This window comes from Oryzias melastigma, linkage group LG10 (assembly GCF_002922805.2).
Source record: "Oryzias melastigma strain HK-1 linkage group LG10, ASM292280v2, whole genome shotgun sequence".
Taxonomy (NCBI): Eukaryota; Metazoa; Chordata; class Actinopteri; order Beloniformes; family Adrianichthyidae; genus Oryzias; species Oryzias melastigma.
Window position 1 is genome coordinate 27,458,951 of NC_050521.1, and position 7,919 is coordinate 27,466,869.

Here is a 7,919-nt window from a genome sequence, read left to right on the forward strand (position 1 = left end):
AAAGCAGAACTAAACAAAACAAACTTCTCACAAAAAGTGAGTTTTTTTGTGTTTGAATCCGAGTTCCACTGCTGCTATGAACCATTAGCGCATCTTGGTCGTATGGAGGGATTCTCTAAGATGTTTACTTTTGTCTAAAGAAGAAAAAATGTCCTTGAAAAAATGCAACTTTCTCTTGACATTTAAGATTTTTTTAAAGATTTTTCTGTACTGCAGACATTTTAAAGACGCTGGTCGCTACACTGACATTAATACATCCAGAACCATGTCGTATATTTGAGCTTTGATGCTCCTTCTGAGTTCAACCGAATGGTCCAAGACTGTAAAACACCATAGGAAGTCCAAAGGCAGACACCTGATTGGATCGAATCTAGACCAATCAGCAGGCTGTTTGGGGTGACACAAACATAACACTGAGGGAAAACTTTGAAAACAAAATCAAAGATGGAGCGAAAGCGAGATGAGGCACTACGCATCTAAAAACGTTTGTTAAATTTTTTATTTTTTTTTAGCAAAAAAAATAAGTTTTTCAAAGCAAATATTCCATATTTTATTTGGAACACTTTACATTTTGTTTGCAACTTAGAACATTTTGATCTCAAAAGTGTGACTTTTCTCACAATATGGTGGCACAAAAATCACTTCATACGTACAAGCAAAAAGTGCAAAAAAATGTGGACTTTTATGTGAAACTTTTACAGATGAACCACAAAAAAAAAAAAAAAAAATTGGAAGAAGTACAAATAAATCCCACACAGAACATGTGAACCTGAGCTTCATTCTTCGCTTTGACGTTCAGAGCTCTGGGCAGAAAACACATGGCGTCAGCAGCATGGACAGGATGACGAATCATCATTATTTTCCAGAGGACTTGAATGTATTGATCACAGCAACGTCAATAAACATTGGAGAATTAGCTAAAAGAGTCTTTGGTGAACTGGAAGAAGAAAGAAAAAGGGTTTGGGAGGAAGTTCTGTCCATGAAGATCTTCACTTCCTCGTCCCAGCTGACGTCCGGATCAGAACCATACGGCTGGACATTACCAACATTGATGGACGTTTATGAAGATTTACAGTAGCGAGAATCAGAGCTATCATAATCAGATGGATGGGGGGGGTGATCAGAGGCGGGTCTCCAAAAGCCACGCCCCCTTAGAGGAGATTTTGGAAACAGGGGCTTCAGATCAACATGAAAAATGTCTTTTTAAGTGATTCTGGTTGTGAGATTTTGGTTAAAAACGTAATTAAAACACTACTGGGAATGTTTTTTTAAAATAAAAATAAAATTCTCAAGGCGGGACTTTAATGAAACAGTTGGATTCTCGTTCCGCAGCAGTTCTGCATTAAGGTCGAGTCACACGGCCGCTGCACATTGTCAATATATGTAATTATTGTCATATGTGGTACATGTGTGATGTGTCACAAGTGTCACTTGCATTTGTCATCCACTAAAAAATATAAGAATTATGCAGTTTATGCGTATTTTAAGTAGTTTATGGGCAATAAATACATAATTCTTACGGAACTGCTCGTTATTTTTGCAAGATGAATATGCAAATGTATGGCCTTAAACAATCAATGACTTTTCACATTTATAACTTTTATATCATGTATACACCGCACAAATCACGAGAGAATTATGTCATTGATGCAAGAATCACTAATGAATTGCAAATAATAAAAGTGAGAATTTTTCCATTAAACGTACTTTGCAAATGATTAAAAAAAAATCCCAAATCCTGTTTCTGTCTGTGAAATATCTGGAAAACGGTTTTCCATCAGAAAAATCTTTGGGGATTTTTTGGTCCTGATATTAAATCCAACAGCAACAAATCTTTCAAATCTGCTGGGCGAAGCCAAAACTGATATTTCATGTGTCGGCCAAAAGCTCCTTTGATGCTCCAGTGAGCCTGAGGGCCTCCAGAACTCCAAACTCATCCTGTCCCACTTTGATTTTCACTTTTAGATTTTAGCTTTTAAGCACATCTGAGATTATTAGGGACAACCTGTGTCATTTTCAGGGCAATTTATATAATTATAAATGTAAAAAATATACATTCAGAATGAAAACGTCTCTTTCTTTAAGATTTGATGGTTGAGTGACAGAAAACTCCAGCTTTCATGATTGTAATTAAAAAGATGAAAGGCTCCAGCGTGTTTCTGCTCTCTGAAGGTTTTCCTCACATTTTTAGTTAAATCCTCTTTGGTCTTTCCTGGTATCTCCAACCTCAGGATCCTTTCACTGTTCCAAATCGTCTCCGTCTGCTTCCAGAAGATCTGATCCTCTGATGGATTCCTTCCTGATCCGTCCTGGTCACTCCCAAACAGAACGACAGCATCATCACTTCCTGCTCCGCCTCCTGTCTCTGCATCAGTCTCTGAAGCTGCTCTGTCTTCTACGCCTTTCCTTGTATTCCGTTTGGTCACACATCACTCCTGAAAGTCCTCCACGTTCCTCAATCCTAAACGTTTTTCCTTTTGTTGGATAATCTCTTTTTGTGTTTGAAGTGACATCAGATAAAGAAAAGCTGGATTTTTTTTCCCACATTGAAGCAAAATCTTCCTCCATAAAGAGGACATTCACAGATTTCATAATGTTTGTACAGTAATTCCCTTTTTCCAGAAAGGTGACATAATCCTGCAGCTGGAAGGGGTCCTGCTTAACGCTGCCAACTGTAATTGAGTTTCCGTGAATGGAGAGACTCCTCCCTGGATGTTGGCTCCTGCCGGACGAATCCTGGGATTCTTCAATCCCCCGGCAGACCCAGACTAAAGGAAGGAGCCATCTGCCTCCCATTTGGGAGTTTGGCTGCTCACGTTGTTGTGGTTGACAGTCGGAGCCAGAGACGGCTGGCCTCCAGAGCACGTTGGACTCCGCCCACATCTGAAGGAACCAAATCCCTCGACGGGTAACGCCGTCTGCTGTTCCACGTAAAGTCGACAGAACAGGGGCAGGCGGCCCGGCGGCGTGAAATCCGTCTGACGTGTTTCCCTGACTGCATACCTTTGGTTTGTCTGCCGCAGAGATAAGCTAACGTTGAGGTTTGGCGAGCCGATGGAGGACGAAGAACTTCAGCTCCGAGGATGAAACCAGAACAAAACGGGCTGCAGAACAGCCGCTCACATAAGTGTGATCATCGATGTGTGAATGGGGGAAATCATCATGAGGACTCCATGTTCCAGTTTACCTCAGGGCCAGGATTAAAGGAAGGATCTGGGAACAAGGATGAGTGAATAATGTTCTCGCTATCTGCTCTGGCAGAAGGGCTGGAGCTCGTTAAGAGGAGGGTGTTAATTAGGAGGACAAAGAGAAGATCGTCATGTCGATGTGTTGATTCACATGAGCTGAAGAGGTTCAGGAAATTACAGAATGATCATTTATATATTAGTCTGGCTTTAAATTCCTCTGAGCACCTTAAAGGTCATTTCTGTACCTTAACACTATTTCAGCAACAGGTTCAGTTCTGCCGTTCATGGGTTCCAAGAGGGCCAATTAAGAAACACCAATTAACCTGTGAAGGATGTTTTTAGACTGTGGGTAGAAACCAGAGAAATCCCTCAAATGAATGAAGAAAACGTGTAAACTCCAGGCAGAAAGAGCCCAGCTGGGATGTGAACCACATCATCTTTAGATCAGCAGCAGAACAAAAATCACTTTTAAACCCGACGTAGGAGTCTCTATGAAGCTGACAGGTCCCTAAATGTGTCACTTTTTTATCTTTAAGACAAACCTTTCCTCAGATATCAGCACAGCAGTTTAGTCGTCCTATGAATGTTTTGCTGTTTGATTTACCCATAATCCAGTCTGATAAATATAGACCATAAAAAGTTAAAGTTGAGCAATTTTGACATTTTTTTGCATGTTTTCCATAACAAACCATTCTTGTGCTCACAATATGTGACAATATGTATGTTTTTCAAAGCAGGAAGACAGTTATCCTTCAAAATAAAAGTCATTTGGTTTAAAAACTGCTGAATCATCACTATGTCAGAATGTGGAGGTAAAAATTGTGGCATAAAACTGCATTTTATTCCTTTTTTATGTTATTTTAAAAGACAAAATGAAAACTTAAAAGCCGTCGGAGCAGAATGTGAAGAGTTCCAGTGAATCTTTTCTTTGTGTGAGTTTTGAGAAGCTCCAGGCTGAAGACGGCGTCCAGCTCTTCCATCACAGCAGCTAAACTTTCTGCTCCGCGATCGAACCCAGAAGACAGGAGACGACAGCAGCGGCCCGTTCGCCCTTCTGGAGAGGCGCCGCAGCGGTCCAAAGCAGTCTGCAGCCCCAGAACCTCCATCCAGAGAGACAGAACAGGGCCAGAGCTCTGATCGCAGGGAGGAAGAGGAGAGGAAGAGGAGAGGAAGAGGAGAGGAAGAGGGGAGGAAGAGGAGAGGAAGAGGGGAGGAAGAGGGGAGGAAGAGGGGAGGAAGAGGGGAGGAAGAGGAGAGGAAGAGGAGAGGAAGAGGGGAGGAGAAGTGACAGGATCACCTCCACCGTCACAGGAGGAGGAACAAAGACGCTTCACTCTCAGTCTGGAAAAATGACCCAATAACAATCACTATTTTAAAAAGAACATTTAAATAAAATGTTTAGAATCATTTTAAGGAAATCTTTGTAAAAATAAAACCAAAATTCAAGGGTTGAGAACGGAATTCATCCTTTATTACTTAAAACAAAACTGTGTCAATCAATAAAGTTCAAAATCGGTTTATTTAAATGAGGTCTTAACATGACCAGACACAATATATGTAAAAGCTTAAGCAATAAAATAACAAAAAGAGACAAATCAATCTAAAATGAACAGTTTAACATAAAATGACATAAATATGGTTGAGGAGCAAATTAAAACACCGGCAGATTTTTAAGATGTTTTTTTTTTTAAACTAAAATTACAATTCCTGAAGGAAATGATTTTGTGAAGCACTCATAATCTGCTGTATAGGAAGCAAAAAGAGTGTTTTAATAAATATGCAGATTGGAAATGATGACATCAAAGGAAAGTGGGCGGGGTCTTTTCAAATGATAAATCTCAAATGACTTTCAAAACTTACTATTTTAGTTTGAAAAGAAGTAAAAAAAGAGTAAGGTTAAAAAAAGAGGTTATTTTTCTTTTTAAAACAGAAACTTTGACTTCATGTCCTTAATAACAGTTACTGAGGCTTGATTCCACACACACGCGCACATGCACGCACATGCACGCACACACACACACACACACGCACACACACACACACAGAAACCGAGCTCACTCTCAGTCATGTTCTGAAAACAGCTCATATGTCACGGATGTTCGTTTTCCCCGTACGACTTCTTCTAATAAAACATGAAGGTCTGCTGTTCCCTGAGCCTTCTGATGCCAGGACAGAGAGAACAACAACAAACACAACAACAGTAAACACAACAACAACAGTAACGTCTCACAGAAGACAAACCCTCTCTCTCTCTCTCCAGATGAACCCTGATGCTCTCTCGACCACGCGTCTGAGTTAAAGGAGGAAACTTCTTCTTGAAAAAACAGAATCTTTAACCAGTAAATCAAATTCATTTCCTGAATCAGGTGATCTCGCCGTCGGATAACCATTGATGACATCACTGTGAAATAGGAACAAACGTCTGAATCCTGAAGTTTCATCAGGAAACAGAGTTCTGACTCATCCAGAAGATAAACATCATCAAACATTCATGTTGTTTAATTAATCATTTCTCTTTTCTCCTCCACTAAACATCTTCTTCATTTATTTATCTGCATGTTCTTGATCTGCTGGTCACTCGCTGTTTCCGTCCTCATCGGCGGTTTGGAGGAAAACATCCTGGAGACGAGAGGCTGAGCTTCGGTCCGGTTGGACCTCTGGAGATGATCCAGGTCGCCACGGAGACGAGGTTTTCCTGCTGATCTGGAGCGATTTGGGAGAAAGTTTCTGCTCTGGAATCAACAAATCACTCATGGAATCAACAAATCACTCAATGCAATGAAGAAAAATTTGGAAAGACAAAAGTAATTTCCAAAAATCCAAATACATTTGAAAAAAAAAAAATAAAAAATAAGAAACCAGAAAAGGTTAATATTATAGGATGTCACTTATTGGATGTTGACCTTAGAGTTTTGAAGAAGAAGGAAAGCAGAAGAATTTTTAAAGACATTTATGTAAAATAATTTAAGATTAAAAGTGTGTTTCTGTGTTTTTTTTATTCAAAATGTTTGAATCAGGATTAGATGAAAACTCACAGTTTGAAAAAGCTCGGGTTGCAGTAGCTGCCATGGGCGGGGCCATAAGCTCCTGGCTCCGCCCCATTCGGATTCATCCACCGATAGATCCATAAACGTCTGTGTTTTCCTCGTCTGAGCTGGAATCTGGATCAGAACTGGATCAGAACTGGATAGAAATGATTCTGCTGCCATTGTTGTTGCTGCGCTAATGCTAGCTCAGGGCTGTAAGCTAGCAGGAGAGAATGTAAACAAAGGGCTGATGGGAAACTAGCAGAGGCTAACTTCTGCACCAACAGTCCCACCCACAACCCAGAGATGAACTTCTAATGAACTTCTGCCGCTCTTCAGAAACTATGTCCTGGAAAAGTTTTTTGATTTTATCTAAAAGGTAATCAAACATCATCATCCAGTAAGAGATATCCCATAATGCCTTTCTTGAAATGGTTTCTTGTTTTGTTTCATTATTGAACACTTTATTTTTAGTTCTGGAAGTTACTTTAGTTCTTAGAAACATTTTGGTTTGCTTTAATTATGTTTATATTTCTGAATTGTAATGTTTTTTTTATTGTTGGTTTTTCTGTTTTGTTGATGTGATTTGAACTTCCAGGCCACCGTAGGAGGTCAACTGCTACAACTCAACTCTGGATAAAGAAGGACGGTTGGGATTCTTCATCCTTTCATGATTCACGTGTGTAATTAATACCTTATTACATTAATTTTATTTTTGGGAAAAAAAGCTGATGGTTGTTATGAGTTTATAGTTTTTTTAGTATAAAGTTGAATTTAGACGGTTAGTGAAGGTTTGTTCCCAAGTTTACTGTTTTTCTAAAACCACCAGTGACTGAATAAACATTTTGAATGAATCATCACGTTTGTCTTTGATAGTTTATCCGTTGATGCGTCTGGTGAAATCCCACGTCGGCATCGGGTGATAAAATTACTCGTCTCTGTGAAGCAAAACAACCACAAACCTGCATGTCAGGAACAGAATAAAACAGATGTCAGGATCACGTCTGATTGTCTCCTGCTGCCCCCACATGGAGCTGGCTTTGTAACAGGAACGAGCACATGGCTCCAGCAATACAAAGTTAGAATCTAATGTCGTTTTCATGGGTTTTTATGCATCTTTCTCTGCAACCTGTGACTGAAATGTGCTCAAAGATGAAATCATTTCATCGTCTTAAGTTATAAAACACAAAGTTGGTGAATTTCTTTTCACAAAAATATTGATTTCCATGGATTTCACTCAATGTGTGAATCTGGTTTTAAATAAAAGTGTTTTTATTGTGTTAATGTAAGAGAACAATCCAAACTCCATCAACTAAAACCCAATAAACCTGCAGGGATATTAAAGCAAAACATAATAAAAGAAAGATCAAAGTCTGACATCAAAGCTTTCAAAGGTAATTATAAAAGAGAAAAGTGAACATTATTTTTTAATCTTCTTTCTTTAAACGCGGCTGTCATCACAAACATGACTGTCTCTTGTGTCTGACTGTAATTTATGCTGCTTTTTAAGCTGGCAGAATCATTCTGGAGGAAAAGTTTGAATCTGTTTATGTCTGACAGCAGGTTCAGCCTGAAGGGAAAATATTCAGAGTGAGGCGGGAAATCCTGCAGGAAGGATGAACACCGACCGTGGAAAATTAAGAGCGAAAAAGATGGAAAAGTGGGAAAGGAGTAAACGAGCGGAGACTGGCGCGCTGCCGGGAGC